Source organism: Sus scrofa, chromosome 10 (genome assembly GCF_054392235.1).
Source record: "Sus scrofa isolate SSC_HxYL_T2T_F1_AM1 chromosome 10, Sscrofa_HxYL_maternal_Yorkshire_Landrace_v2.0, whole genome shotgun sequence".
NCBI lineage: Eukaryota > Metazoa > Chordata > Mammalia > Artiodactyla > Suidae > Sus > Sus scrofa.
Window position 1 is genome coordinate 32394931 of NC_139392.1, and position 17073 is coordinate 32412003.

Sequence of the window (17073 nt, forward strand, 5' to 3'; positions counted from 1 at the left end):
TGTGTATTTCTATTGGTTCTTCAATGAATGGCATGAACACTTGACCCAGTGTCTTGTCACCATATCCTGAAATGCACCTGGGAAATTATACATTGCCAAAAAGCAATGTGAGGATGCATCTCTCATTCCCTTGAGTCACCATATTATTTTTCTTTTGGTAGTAAACAAATTGTAATTTTTGAGTATATTAAAGTGTGTTCCATATGGTGTAAAGATGAAGAATGTCACAGACGTTACAATAGTTGTACTAAAGGGCCTCATAGATGATCTTGAACAGCAGATCATCTTATTCTTCATGTTTCTAGCAATTTACCTGTTTACCCTGATGGAAAATTTGGGACTGGTTGTTTAGGTCATTTGGGGATTCCAGTCTCCATAACCCCTTGTACTATTTTCTGAGTGTGATTTCACCTGCGGATGCCTGCTATTCTTCAGTACTTACCCCCAAAATGTTAGTAGATTTTATGTCAAATAAGAAAATTATTTCATTCCCTGGGTGTGCAACACAGACGTTTCCTGCTGTAACTTTTGGGACCATAGAATGCTTTCTCTTGGCTGCAATGGAATATGATCACTATGTAGCCATCTACTCTGCCCTCCTGTATTCATTAACATGTCACCCAAAGTCTTTGTGACACTCATCACTGCTTCCTATGTTGGTGGCCTCCTACCTGCTTCTGTACATACAGTGGCCACATTTAGTCTATCCTTCTGTGCATCCAATGAATCTAAGCATGTCTTTTGTGACATCCCTTCTCTCTTGGCCGTTTCTTGCTCTGACACCCATACAAACCAGCTTCTCTTCTTCTACTTTGTGGACTATATTGTGCTAGTCACTATTTTGATTGTCCTAATCTCCTATGGTTTCATTCTGTTGGCCATTCTGAGAATGCATTATGCTGAAGGGAAAAGAAAAGTCTTTTCTACATGTGGCTCTCACTGAACTGGAGTGCCAATTTTTCATGGCACTATTTTCTTCATGTATGTTAGACCAAGTTCCAGCTATGCTTTGGACCATTACATGATAGTGTCAATATTTTACAGCATTGTGATCCCCATGCTGAATCTTATTATCTAGAGTTTAAGGAACATAGATGTCAAGAAGGCAATGAAGAGAGTGTTCGGGGAAAATTGGTTTGTCAATAAAATATATTTTAGCTGTAAAAATTAAATGAAAAAAATTGAGAGTGTTCTGTGCCTCAATATCAAGAAGAAATGAAAATATTTTGTTTTAATTCATAAATGTTTCTTTTCTTCTGCGATATTTTAAAATAAAGATCATGGTCAACCCTCTACTATACAGAAAAAACTATTATCCATTTGATTCTTAATATGTTCTGTTGATATACACACACACATACACACACACGTGTGTGTGTGAATATGTTTATATGTATGTGTGTAGAAGCTATAGGGATTGATATGACACACAAATATGAGCACATGTGTATGTAATCTTAATTCTATAATGTGCATTATTTTCTTTTCTTTTTTATTTAGGGCCAGACCTGCATTTAAATTAGATACGAAGGCTCCAATATTTGCAGTTATAAATAACATCATAATTACATCTTACTAGGCTGATCATATAACAACTAATAATAGGAAAATGAAAGCTCAAATGATCTCATACCACTTTGTGTGGAATCATTGCTATCTGCCTCCACTTCAGAGAACTCTGCCTCCATCCTTAGATTTATGGATCGTTAGAAATCAAATCCTAGCCCGTGGTTTGGGGATCATACGCAATATGTGCAAATTCAAATAGCTCTTTAGTGCCAGCAAAATTAGGGAATGTGTGTAGCTAAATTAATTTATATGGACAAGTCCAAAATCATACACATCAATATAAAAAAGTATTTTGCAGAATAAGACATTTACTTGATCACATGATTTAGTTAAAAAATATCTATAAAGTTATATATTTTGTTAATGGGTATATAAGCATAAAACTAATTACAACTTTAAATGGAATGCAAATTGAACATGGGCAGTAATTCTGGTAAGAAAATTAACTTAGAATCTGGGCCAAGATTAATAGGAAGAAAAGGAATATACAAAGAATTTCAATTTTCTTTAAAAAAAGGAATTTTTATGCTAAAATGACAAATTAATATGAATATGGAAAGTTGATTTTACTTTGATGTTATATTCATTTGAAACAAGTGCTTTTACAGAAAACATAAAAATTGCTGATATTTTTCAGAGTACTTGAAGTTGGTAGAAACGTCTGTTAATTTTTTAAGTTGGGTATTTTGCAAATAGTAAATAATGTAACCACTAAATTTTAAATTTCTATAAAATAAAAGATAAGATAAAGACATTTTATAGACAATTATTTTGAGTTCCTGCTGTGGCACTTTGGGCTACATACCCTGCATTTCCATACCTGTGACGTAGTTCACAGCTACAGTCTGTATTTGATTCCTGGCCCAGGAACATCCATATGCGGCAGATGCAACAACAAAACAAACTGACAAAACAAAAACACCCACTATTTTATTGCATATAATGGACAAAATTTATTATAATAAAATTTATTACAGAGAATACATGCAAATTATATGGGAAAAATATAAAATTGTGAAGAACTTCACTGAAAATGACACAAATGATAGTTAAAAATGCTAACTATATTTAAATTTATTTTAAAATAATATATAGAAGTAAATTCCTATACTGTAATATTAGTAATTTTAAAGAATATAACTCGGTAATAATTATTGCATAACTGCATCTCTATCCACTTTCATTTCAATATCTCTTAAGTATTCATGACATAATTTCTCAACATTACTCCCTCCTCTTCAGCTGCTGGCTACTGTCAATATGCATTCAGTGTTATGAATTTATCTATTCTGGATATTTCATACTAAACATTACCTTTTATGCCTGGCTTCTTTCAATCAGCATGTTTTCAAGATCCTTAATTATAACATGATGAGAATTTTACCAGTCCTTAGTCCTTTAGACATATTCTTTCGTCTATAAATCTTATGGACTAGAAAAAATCACACAAATGTAAAATTAAAAGTGTTATCAGTATTTAATGGCAGCATTTCATATGCTGAAAGGAAGCACACAGGATTATGTGAAATATATACTTTTTCCATCCAAATAATTTTAAGTAAAACGACAAATTGTACCCTGTATATGATAGGTGTCCCAACAATTTCACTAGAAAATTATTACTCAGTGTCTATACTACAACTTGCATTTTGACTTTATATTGTACATTATCTGATTTTTATGTCAAATACAACAATGTCTGTCCTTGACACAAGAATGGAGGCTTCACATTCAGTATTAATTCAAATATTCACATTAAATTGAACATCAGGGCCAGAATCATGTGCTTTAAAACTGCTTGATTTTTGTCCATCCCAAGACCATCAGCAATGCTACTCAGAAAATATAGGGTACAATTCAAAACAGTTGAGACAAAAGGTAGAGTCATTGCTTTTACCAGTTGATCAATATTATTAGCTCAACACCTGCCTAGGCTATCTCCACACTTTCACTCTTAGGGTGACATTTTTGCACAGAGACATAACTAATGAGCCTTCAGTGTGTCTTTCTTTCTGTGGTGAATCAGACCTGTACCTGGGAATTCTTGGTCTCATGTTCAGGGACTGGGACCATGAACAGAGATTTCAGTGTGAAGGTCTTCAGTGACTTTCACACCCTTGTAAAAACTCCTTAGCACTCCTCACACAAAGGCCTTAGGAGCTGTCTCAACTGATCTCTGTATGCAGGTAGGTAAAATCAAATGCATTACTTGTTATTAATTCTTGATGAGAAGAGGCAGTATCTTGGAAAATGTCAACTCAAATTAGACTCAGAACAGAGATAGTATCTACTCTGTTCTATTTTCCAAGTCACTCACATCTCCATCCACTGAGTACTAAGTGGAAGAGGTGGTGATACAATTTAAGCAAGAGTTTCTAGCATCTTGATTGATAAATGAGACTGTTTGAGCCTTTGCACAGAGTAATGACTAGTCATCACAGGGATTATATTTTCCCTTAACCTAAAAAGGAATGTGTTCTGCCATAGAAATGGCAGGGTTGATGAATGTTTTTAGAGGTGCTCTACACAGATAAGAAATTTATTGTGTCTTTGAAATATAGGATTCTATGTCTCCCAAAAAGATTTAAATATTTAATGTTAATGAAAACAATTTTTCTCCCTTTCTTGCTTTCTGTGTTGCCCGGGGTGATAAACCCTAGGAGGGAAAGAGTCCCTGATATCAACAGTCAGGCTCTCTGTTATTAGTGGACCCTGAGAACCCATGCTGAGTTGCTGTGTTTGTCCCTAACACATTCAACATCTATTTTTACATTAGAGACCAGTAGATGATAGCCTTGAAATCACATCAGAAGCTATTAAAAATTATTTCCAGTAGGAGTTCCTGTCATAGCTCAGTGGTTAATGAATCTGAATAGGAACCATGAGGTTGTGGGTTTGAACCCTGGCCTCGCTCAGTGGGTTAAGGATATGGCATTGCCATGAGCTGTGATGTAGGTCACAGATGCAAATTGGGTCCCGCATTACTGTGGCTGTTACATAGGCTGGTGGCTACAGCTCTACTTATTAGACCCCTAGCCTGGGAACCTCCATATCCCAAGGGTGGAGCCCTAGAAAGGACAAAAAAATTACTTTCCAGTAAATAATAACATAAAAGATTATCATTATGTACCTTTTAAAATTTACTCAGAATTTATTATTTAGGAAAGCTATTGATTTTTTTTCAAAAACAAATAAAAACTATTTGAAGGAGTTCCCATAGCAGCTCAGCAGTAATGAACCTGACTAGGATTCATGAGGATGAGGGTTCAATCAATGTGTTAAGGATCTGTCATTTCCATGAGCTGTGGTGAATCCCACAGACACAGCTAGGATCTGGCATTGCCATGGCTGTGGTGTAGGCTGGTAGCTACAGCTCCAATTTGACTCCTAGCCTGGGAAATTCCATATGCTGCAAGTGTGGCCCTAAAAAAGCAAAACAAAAACAAAAACAAAAAATGAAACAAACAAAAAACACTATTTGGAAAAATTAAAAGAGCTCTTATAAATTGCGAATAATAAATCAAACAAGATTCTAAAGAAATAGGAGAAAACAGACTGCTCTGCAGAAACTTTACTTCGAAGACATGTACTTACCAAATTAAAAAGAATCCTAGTTTTGTCATCTGTTACATTTCACTTAAAAAAAATTAATAACAGATAAGGATACATACAAATGCCCTCCTATTCAATAGTTAATTGCACAAACTTAGAGACAATAATTGCTGTAATTTTTATCTGTTTAAATTAAGGATACATTTATTAAATATATTATATCAGAGTGAAACATGCACTGAGTTGCTTTATGTGTAAGAAACAGAAAAAAAATCATGATACCATGCCATTAACAAACATCCTATACAGACTCTTTGAGAAAGTGAGTCTCATTGGGTCTAGATTATCTCATCAGATATATAAATAATTATATCCACTTTCTAGGTCACTTCTGCAGAATAATAAATTAATTATTTCAAAGATTCTGGTATGTTCTGGGCACAGAGTACATTGCATGATAGGTTACAGTAGCCCCTCCTTTACTTATTTGTCTCTACAAGAAAATAAACAGATCAACCTATACCTTACACATTTTAAAAAATAAAAACAGGCTTTAACCTATTTAAAGAAGAGGAGTGTAAGTCTTCTTTTAATTAAGAAAAGAAAGTGGGTGTTCCTATTGTGGCTCAGTGGGTTAAGGCCTCAACATTTTCTCTGTGAGGTTTTGGGTTCAATCTCCAGCCTCACGCAGTAGGTTAAGGAACCAGTGTTACTGCAAACTCTCATGTTGTTTGCTGATATGGCTTACATTTGGTGTTGCTGTAGCTGTGGCATTGGCTGAAGCTGCAGCTCTGAGATTTGACCTCTGGCTGAGGAACCTTAATATGCATCAGGTGTGGCCATAAAAAGGGAAGAAAGAATGGAAGAAGAAAGGAAGAAAGAAAGAAAAGAAAGGCTAAAATATAGAGGGATAGAAAAGGACTGGTTCATTTGGTCAAAGAAAGGAAATGTGATTTAATAAAACCATATTCAGAATTTCTGAATGATTATAGATAGGAACAGCATTAAGGTGTAAGTCTCCTGGTTGGAAGCTGAATCACACTGGTGATGTAATTACTGTTAAGGAAAAACCCAGGCTATGGAAAGTGTTTCCCATGGAAATAAGAAAATACAAGAATGATGACAAAGGATGAGCTGGAGAGAACTCCTGTAGCACCTAAGGGGGAAAAACAACAACTAGATATCACTATAGCTAATCATCACCTTATAGTGAGCACTATTTTTATCATTAGGAGCACAAACACACACAAAGGCATGAATATGTATATGTAAATACAAAATACACATATATACATGCAGGTATATATCCATGAAATTTATATTAATAAATTTTATATTCATAAAATACTTATATATAATCATATGTAAATTAATGTATATATATCCAACATCTTACAATGCATAAATATATTAAAAACTTAATCAAGCAGGTCTAAGATCCGGAAATGTTTCTCTGGAGAGTTGTATTTCTCAACATTGTGAAAAGGTAAAGAGGAAAAACAATTTAAAAAGATCTGAGGACTTCCCATGTAGCTCACAACATAACTACTCAGTGTTGCTTCCACAGTGCCTGTGGCTCGACCCCTGGCTCGGGAACTTCCATATGCCACAGGGGTGGCCACTTGTTAAATTAAAAAAAATTAAAAATAACAAAAATAAAAAATTAAGATATCTGAAATTCCTAAGTATTTGTGAACATAACTGATTTGAAATGAAACATTTAAGAATCTTGTATATAACAGGAGACAACAAAAACAAAAACATTTTACCATCTATTAATTCTTTCCATTTCCCCCATTGAAAGATACAAGCAGCAAAATAAATGGCTCCAGAAAATCTCCCTCAAGTGAATGAATTCATTCTAATGGGGGTCTCAGACAGCCCAGAACTCCAGATCCCTCTTTTCGGCATTTTCCTGGTGATCTATGCTCTGACCTTAGCAGGAAGCGTGGGCATCCTCACCCTCACCAGTGCTGACTCTCAACTTTAAATCCCCATGAACATTTTCCTCAGGAATTTGGCTGTCATCAACCTTGGTAATTCTATGTCCTTGCCCCTGAAATTGTGTTAACTTATTGGTTACAAAGAAAACCATAGGTGTGTAGCCAGGTGGGATGGATTCATGTTTATTGTGGCTGAGATTTTCATGCTGGATACCATGGCTTATGACTGCTACGTGGCTATTTGCAACACCCTGCTCTTCTTGGTGGTGGTTTTCCCATAGATCTGCCTTCTCCGTGTGTCCCTCATCCACCTCTAGAGTCTGACCACCGCCCTGATGGTCTCTTCCTGTGTGTTCTCCGTGTGGTATTGCTCGTGCAATGTGATCAATCATTTTTACTGTGATAATGCCCTTTGTTAGCCTTGTCCTGTTCTGATACCTACATTCCAGAAAGGGCAGTGTTTACCTTTTTGGGGGCCAACTTGTTTTTCTCTATGATTATCATTCTAACTTCCTGTTTCAACATCACCCTGGCCGTTTTGAGGATATGTTCATTAGATAGGTGACAAAAAAGCCTTTTCCAGCTGTGCTTCTCACTTGATGGCTGTCACTGTGTTCTATGGGACCCTTCTCTTCAAGTATTTGCAACCAAGGACCTACACCTTAGACTCTGATAAGATGACCTCAGTCTTCTAAACCTTAGGGATACCAATGCTGAACCTCCTCATTTATAGCTTAAGGAACAAGGATGCCATGGAGGCATTGAAGAGATTTCTTGATAACCCCTGTCAATTGTTCAAATGAATGAAATTTTTAAATGACACCTACCCTTATTTAATGGATTATTTTCTCCTGCTAAGTGATGGGGCAATAGTTTTTTTTTTAGAGTCAATTATTTTAAATGGAACAAACCCTTAATTATTTTCATACAAACTTTATTTTTGTTATGATCTCAATGAACATTTCCATTTACTTTGGATTATATGTCATTATAAATATTGACAAATAAGACATAAAGGACATCTTCGGGTAGGTCAGATGAAAGTACAAAAATTATGTGTGGGGCTGCAGGTTAAGGATGGTTTCTGCAGCTGAGACATGATAGCAAAATAGTGGGAAACAGTGCATAGTCTGTGTCAAAGACAGCCAGAGACCATGTCTCATTTGGAGAAGCAAAAAAGGAGGACATGCTCTGGCCAGGAGATACAGTTCCTGGCTCTCACCACTAGAGGCCCAGAGGTTAAAGCTTCAGGGTTGGAAGACCAACCCATGGGTGACTGGCTACTGTTGATGATGGACAGGGCTGAGACTAGGCAGGGCATGGGAGGTAGAGGCTGTTGCCATGCATCTGGTGACCCTTAGTGAATGACACCTGCCTTTGGTGTGACTCTTTTGGGTTGCTCTTGGCATCAAATTCCTTGTCTTTGTAGGGCTGAGGGAACAGGGGAAAGATGCCAGTTCAAGGTCAAAGGTGGAACTTATACTGCAGCTTCTCAAAGAACTTCTTTCTCTACCAGAGTTACAATCTGCAAGGGGTCCTGAATAGCACCGGGGTCCTAGTGAAGGGTCTGTCACTCCCTTGGAGTCCTTCTGCCCAAGCACCCCATCCTCCACTTGGGTGAGCTATAGAGAAGCCCCACCTCCCAGCCTGACTGTCCCTGTGGTCAGCTGGGACCATTTTTCAGGACCAAGTCTTCACTTGCACAGCCCAGGTCACTAGAAGGCCTGGACTAGGTTCCAGGGGTCCTGGGTCCTTACCCCAGCCAGGTCCTCTATATAAACCTTCTGCTTGCTGGGCCTCAGATTCTCCATCATACTGACTTTAAATTTCCCTGTAGAAAAATGCATTCATTGTTCAAAGAAAATGCACTAATATAAATCAAAAATAATCATTTGAAAGTAAACACATTTTTAAGTAATGCATTTACAAATGAACTTATTCACAAAACTGTAGTTCCCATTGTAGTGGAGTGGAAACAAATACTACTACAATCCATGAGGATGTGGGTTCAATGCCTGGCCTCACTCTTTGGGTGGAGGAGCCAGCTGTTGCCATGAGCTGTGGTGTAGGCTGCAGAAGGGGCTCAGAATCACTAGTTTCTGTGGCTGTGGTTCCAATTTGACCCCTAGCCTCTGAACCTCCTTATGCCACAGGTGTGACCCTAAAATTAAAACAAACTTATTTACAAAACAGAAATCGACTCACAGAGGTAGTAAAAAATATTTATGGGAAAGATAATGGATAAATCAGGATTTGGGGATTAAAATATACACACTGATATAAAATAGATAACCACAAAAACCTACTACTCTATAGCACAGGAAACTATACTTGATTATCTTCTTTGCTTTTTACTTCTTTGGCTTTTTAGGGCCACACTCATTGTGTGTGTGTGTGCGTGTGTGTGTGTGGCTGTACACATCAAACTATCGCAGCTTTGTAACTCAATTGTATTTCAATAAAAATTATTTTTAGTATGTGAGTTAGTAGTGTTAGTAAAGGGTTTCAGAATTGCTAAACATGGATGAGAAAGCCTTGTCACTCATGATGGAGGAATGCATGCAGGCATCAGTTCTTCCTGGTCACTGACATCTTTTATTCAACTGTTAAAAGTTTTATATTTTTTGACACATTTTACCCATAAGCTTATTAACCTTTTTGGACCAATTGTTATCTTGTATTTAAAATAAATTTACACCACAGGAAAAAAAATAAACCTTTAGGTAAAATAAAATCTAAATATAAAATGCTTAGATATACTTGAAAATAGCCCATGTGGCAAAACAGACTGAAGAAAAAAAAAAAGATTATAAAAGAGAATTCTACTTTTTCACTTCTCACACTTGGCATATATACACGAAGCAAATTTGATATCTAACCAAATATGACATAGAATAACTTTACCTGTCTTATTCTCATATTAAATGTTATTGTAGAAAAGTATTTTTTGTTATAAAATCATAACCACAAATACTTCTTTTAACATTTTTAGTCAGTGTGTTTTGGATTGAAATATTTTTATAAACACACAAAAAAAACACAGTTCTCCAAATGACACCAATCATCAAAAGCTCTCATTGCAAAAAATGAAATAAATAAGTCATTTTGTGCCCTATCTCTGTCTGTATGTATAAAATGCTACTGACATACAGTGGAGTGGGGGAGAGTGAACTTGTCATGGGAGGTACAGACAACATCAAAAGATAAATTATTCATGACATTTTCAGCGGAGTCAGAAATAAGTCAAACGTGGGAACCATGAAACTCAGGTTCATGAGCTAAAATTTCTAAAATTAGTCACAAATGATTAGTATACCTGAAAACAGAAGTGTCACACTATATGATGGAAATTTGTGGTCTTCAGGGACAAAATCAGCAATAACACGAGAGCATTAGCTTTTAGGATTTTTATGTTGTATTATTTATAAATATATAAAATAGACAGAATATAATTTTGGTTGTTTTTACTTTATTATAGTTGTATTTGCCTTTAACAGTGTAGGCACTTGCAATTAGAAATGTAGAGTCCCCACCTGAAAACCATCCTCTTAGGTGCAGAATTGGGGCAACAGGTCTGAACTCACCTGAATTCCTACAGATGCTCTATATTTATCTTTATTTTAATTTTAATTTTATTGGAGTATGGTTGACTTATAATGTTGTATTAATTTCAGGTTTACAGCAAAATTAATCAGACATGAATATAAATATATCCATTATTTTTTCCCTTTACAGGTTATTGCAACCTATTGAGTATATTTTCCTTGGTTATACAGTAGATCCTCATTAATCATCTGCCTTATACAGTAGTGTGAATATGTTATTCCTACCCTCCCAATTCTTCCCTCCCCCCAGTGATTTTACTTCTGGTGACCATAAGATTGCTTTTGAAATCTGTGAATTTGTTCCTGTTTCATAAATAATTTCTTCTGAACCATTTTTCAGTTAGATTTCACATAGATATGATATATATTATATAATCTGGGATAGTTCATTCAGTATGATAATCTCTAGGTTCAACATGGTCCTTTATATATTTTTTGTGCTTTATAAAAATTATTTATTTTGATGGGAGTTCCTTTCATAGTGCAGTGGTTAATGAACCCGACTAGGATCCATGAGGATGCAGGTTCAATCTCTGGCTTTGCTCAGTGGGTTAAGGATCCAATGTTGCTGTGAGCTGTAGTGTAGGTTGCAGACACATCTCAGATCCTGAATTGCTGTGGATGTAGTGTAGGCCTGTGGCTACAGCTTTGATTCAACCCCTAGCCTGGGAACTTCCATATGCCATGGGTGTGGCCCAAAAAAAAGCCAAAAAAATTCTTTATTTCGAAAAAATTATAAAAACACCCCTCATCTGTGCAAACTTCACCCAGATTCACCAACAATGAACCCTCTGCCTATCTGCCTTCTCTCTGTGAGTGAGCAAAGAGGGAGTGAGGGACAGAGACTGTGCAGCCTAAACCACATGATAAGGTGACTTCCTAAAAATGGAAAGATAAAGTACAGTGTTTTGATTAGCAACAAGCCTTCTCTTTAAAAACACCCTGCACTGACACTCTAAAAATATATAAAATAGACTTTACTGACACATTTTAATACATTAAAAAGTTTCTTATGACCCTATTTTATTTATTTTATTTTTTCCCACTATACAGCATGGGGATCACTTATCTGTATACTTTTTCCCCCATCCTTTGTTCTGTTGCAATATGAGTATCTAGACATAGTTCTCAATGCTACTCAGCAGGATCTCCTTGTAAATCTATTCTAAATTGTATCTGATAACCCCAAGCTCCCAATCCCTCCCAATCCCTCCCTCTCCCATCAGGCAGCCACAAGTCTATTCTCCAAGTCCATGATTTTCTTTTCTGTGGAGATGTTCATTTGTGCTGGATATTAGATTCCATATATCATATGGTATTTGTCTTTCTGACTCATTTCACTCATCATGAGAGTCTCTAGTTCCATCCATGTTGCTGCAAATGGCATTATGTCATTCTTTTTTATGGCTGAGTAGTATTCCATTGTGTATATATACCACATCTTCCGAATCCAATCCTTTGTCGATGGACATTTGGGTTGTTTCCATGTCCTGGCTATTGTGAAGAGTGCTGCAATGAACATGCGGGTGCATGTGTCTCTTTTAAGTAGAGTTTTGTCCGGATATATGCCCAAGAGTGGGATTGCAGGGTTGTGACCCTATTTTAATGATAAATCCCCAAAAGAAGCTTTTTTCAAAATCTGTGTATATTGTTCTCAAACTGCATAAAAAATGTGTCCAAAAATTCATATAAATACCAAGCAATGATTGTCTAAGCATCCTGCAGTATTTTTCCAAGGTGAATTATTATAATAAATTGCAAAACCCTACATATTTAAGCAATTCTGAATTCACAGTAGCTTTAGGTCAAGCTAATTGAAAGCATAGCTACTATCATATGGAAACCCATGATATTTTGTCATAGAAAAGGGGGTTTTACACTTAACAAGGGCATATTTTTGGATCACCTATCATATCATAAATGTAAAACCCAGGCAATGAATTAATTCACAAACATATTCCATGGTGAGGAGAAAGATGATTATTAAAAATTGTTTTAATAATAAAACACAATGTAAAAATGGGACTCTGTCTACAGAAATTTATCTTCTGCAGGAAAGTCAGCATGAAGTTTAGTACACACATGGCTAGTTCATGAGCATCTGTAGAGCACAGAATCTTAGAATTTAGGAGAGAGAAGCACATTCTAAGGGCAGGAAAAACAAGACCTTTGTGAATTTGCAGCAAGTGGTAACTACAGGAGCATTTCTTACTTCATGTAACTGATACATTTTTGTGTTGGGTGCTCAGGTGGCTCACAAGATGAACACTCACCCCCTGCAGGTGGTTCTGTTCTATGCATGTCTACTATATCTCCCAGAGCCCACCTCAGGGAGCTTCACCTGCTAAGTGGCCAGAATGTATTTGGAGACTTTGAGGTCATTCAGGAAAGTGCATCGAAAGCTGGAATCAACAGGTGTGAGTGACAGACACAAATAGGAAAGAGGCCCTCGAAACCTCAGAGCTACAGGTGAGTTACAATGAACCCCACCCCCACCCCCAAGGCCTGAGTCACATGTTGGCTTCTCCAAACACTAACGCCCAGATACTTGAAATGATCACTGAAAAACCAGGCATGTTTAACAGATGGTTTCTGAACTTTTAACCAAAATATATATAAAAGATAAAACCACATCACTTTTGTTATAACTGCACCCTCTGGAGGCCTATTTGGTCTATAAAAAACATAAGGTACTGGCACACTCCTGCCAGTTTCATCTCTTAAGGAAGGTGGTCTAGTGTCTGCCCTTCCTTTCCTATCTCCCTAACTCTCCCTCTCCTTCTAGAAATTAGTTATTTGAAAATGTCTCAAAACATAAATATAATATAACCTTGGACTTGAATACACTATTTGAAATACAAGAGACTGTGCCATAGCTCCCCCAAGCTGTACACACAACACTCTTAGGCAGGTCCCGCTTCCCTGGGCCCCAGACTACATCCTCAGGGAAGCCCTGCCCTGCAGAGCCCTTGTGCTGATCTTAGCTCTCTCCCACAGCCTGCGGGCCTCCAAAGACACAGTACTCTTACCCCTTGGGTCCTACCCATGCTTCAGCAGGAAGTGGCTAATGAACAGCTTCAGGCCCTCCTGAAACAGGCCCAGCGTGGGCTTGTCAGACACCCTTGCAAAAAATTAAATCAAGGTCTTCAACTTCTGTTTCTGTTAATGAAGTATATAACACTTTTCATTAAAAGTGTACTCTGGGTTTGTCCAAGTCACGGAATTCAACAGGCTTTAAGATGGAAGTGGCAGTCTTCAAAAAATGGGACACCAGATGAACCAAATTAGAGAAATTAGCGGCTGGCAAATTTTCTAAGTCCCAAAATTTGTCCCGTATGCTGAATCAAAACGTCATCTGAAACCTCCTCTCGTGGTCACATAACTTGGCAGCCAGGAAGACATTGCAAGAGCTGTGTGTCTTCTCCTGAAGGCAGCAGTCCATGGGGACATTAACAATTTCTCTCTATTGCTGATCCTTAAGTCCAAGCTTCAGAAGCTTCTCAAACATGTCCAAAAAAATCTTCACTAGTCATTACTGTACAAAATATGTTTCTCCTGATGTAGGAGTTCAATCTCTGCTTTCAGGCAATATATAGTAATTTCACACTGACCATTCCCATGATCTGTTTCTGTGGGTTCTTCTGCTGACCCCCACTGATCACTGGGGTACTACTCCATGCAGACCCCTCAATTAATGAGTGCCCAGTCTGCTGAGCATTCAGGACACTGTCCCAGGATACTCAGAGCTGGGTTTCCGTCCCCAAGCTAGCGCCATGCACCAGTCCTCTGCAGCTTCAGCAGCTTCTCCAAGGGCTTGGGGTCTAGTCCAGGATCTTCCACATGTCACTGTTCTTCAGAGCCAGCAGTGACTCCGGCATGAACTAAATCCTAGTCTGGTCCCATAACTTGCTCCCCACCTCGCTTTGGCCTGGGTCTCACTGATCAATTCCTTAAGCAACAAAGCATCATCTCTTCTCAATGAAAAACCAATATTTTTCAGCATTAACAGGATCAATTCAATATCTTTTTCTGTGGAAGTTCCAAAAAGTTTCCTCAAAATGTTAAATATATGGAGATCCTGCACCATGTGGAACTTTTATTAGGGCATGATGATGGTGACTAGGTTGTCACACTCCTTCCCATCAGGTCTGCTTCTATACATGACATCAAACCTCCTCACCATGGCTCCAAAAAGTAGGTGCTGACCTTGATCCTGACCGTGCAGTGCAGGATACTGACCAGAAGCATATGCTTCATCACCAGCCTGCTGGGCATGGCCTCCGCCAGGGCACAGGTGATCAGGAGGATGCCTGTCACAGTGTCTCTAAGGTTCTTCCTGCTGTGCACCATGTACAGCTCCTCCAGCTAGCTGCTTATGTAGGCCATGTTTGGTTCACTCCACCTGTTAATCAGATCTTTGAACTGTTTATTTAGCCTTTCCAGTTCTTCCTTTTTCTGAGCATCCAATCTCTCCTCTGCTTGCCTCACATGAGGCAGGATGTACATTCCTCCATTTTCACAAAGACTCTGGTCAGTTGTGTCAACATCATTTGAGGAATTTTCACTCCTCTCTTTAGCAAAAGGGACTTTTTCCTCCCTTTCTCCTTGGATCTCCCTTCAGATCTTTCTTCATCATCTTCCTCCCCCTGAATGTCCTCCTCCATGTCCTTGTCCTCCTACCCCACCTTGTCCTTGCCCTGCACTCCCAATTCCCACTTGCTCTCTTCCACATTCTCCTCTTCTGGTCATCCTATGGGTCACTTTCTAAGTCACTTTTGGGGCCTTATGGCCTGCATCATCTTCCTCTTCCTCTTCACTGCCCTCATATAAGCCACTGTTTTTCCCAGACACCCAAAAAGCAGTTGAGCCCATCTCACACAAAACTGAGTGGCATGGAGCTCCCATCACCATTCCTTCTGCACTGGTTCAAGCCCAGGCATTGCTCTAGCTTTAGGATTTCCTGATCTTCGTCCTCATTGGCCACCAGAAGGGCCTTTTTCTGTGAAGCAGCCATGGCTGTGGGGGCAATGGTCCTGGTGGGGGGTTATGGTCCTGGGTGGGGGTAAGGGGGTAACTGCCCAGAGCTGGAAGACCTGGGCCTGACCAGGCAGCCTGGGAAGGGGAAGGTCACAGCTCCTCTAAAGCCCCCTGGGCTGGCCATCTGCCCTTTACCTTCCCCTGCCCATGGCCTGCTTGTTTCCCTGGCTCCACCTCCCTAGACTGGGCCCTTCAGTCCTCTGGAGCTGACATGCCTTCTTCAGGAATTGCTTCTCCTTCCTCTGTTCTCCACAGCTTTTCCTCCTGCCCAGGTACCTTGCAGCCACTGAATCTCCATATGCCATGGAAGCAGCCCTAGAAAAGTCAAAAAGACAAAAAAATAATAATAATAATGAAAGCTGTAGTATTTTCTACCTTTTAATTTGGTTTACACGTATAATTTACTAAAAATAATTATGTCATCTCTTGTATTAGTTTCCTAGTGTTTCTGAAAAAAAAATACCATTAACTCAGTGGTTTGAAACAGCAAGAATTTTTTTTTTCTTTTTAGGGCCTCCCTGAGGCATATGGCAGTTCCCAGGCTAGGGGTCAAATCAGAGGGGTAGCTGCTGGCCCACACCACAGCCACAGCCACTGCAATATAAGATCCTAGCCATGTCTCTGAATTACTCCACAGATCACAGCAATGCCAGATCCTTAACCCAGGGAGCAAGACCAGGAATTGAACCTGTATCTTCATGGGTACTAATTGGGTTCATTAACCACTGAGCCACAACAGGAACTCCAACAAGAACTTCTTTTACCACCATTATGGAGGGCAGAAGATCAAAAAGAGTCTTGCTAGGCTAAAGCTAAAGTATTGGAGATTGTGGGGAAAAACTCTCTTTTATTGCTTCTCTTTGAGGCTGTCTGGTGTCATCTTCCATTCAGCAAGACCATCATTCCGAACTCAACTTTCACTACCATACATTCCTCTATGATTCCTCCTCTCTTGTGTCCTTTTCTCCTTTGTGATTACATTGGACCCGCTCAGATAATCCAGGGTAGCCTCTCCATCTCAAGGTCCATAAATCAGTCATAGCAGCAAGTATCTTTTTTTTATCTTCCATAGCAATGTGTTCACAGATACTGGGGATTCAGACCCAGGCATCTTTGGCAGGCTGGGGGCAGGTATCACTCCATCTAAAACATCAATATATATATTGGCACATTTTGTGAAATTGGGCAATCTAAAATCTTGCACCTGTCATTAGTACTCAATAAGATAGTCTCACCAAAGTTTATGAAATGCATACTCTTTCTGCATTACTTAGCTACAAAATCTACTCTAAACAAACTGTACACAAACCCTCCTCCAAAGGAAAGATAAACAACAAGCAAGATAAACTATACACAAACTACACACA

At 38.4% G+C, this 17073-nt stretch overlaps 3 pseudogenes; 2 read left to right on the top strand and 1 right to left on the bottom strand.

The window, feature by feature from the left end:
- Positions 1-214: 214 nt before the first annotated feature.
- On the top strand, positions 215-1171 carry LOC106509281 (olfactory receptor 5T2-like; annotated as a pseudogene).
- A 5772-nt stretch (positions 1172-6943) lies between these two features.
- Positions 6944-7867, top strand: LOC106509282 (olfactory receptor 8J2-like; annotated as a pseudogene).
- A 5736-nt stretch (positions 7868-13603) lies between these two features.
- On the bottom strand, positions 13604-15683 carry LOC100739237 (nucleolar MIF4G domain-containing protein 1 pseudogene; annotated as a pseudogene).
- Positions 15684-17073: the final 1390 nt, after the last annotated feature.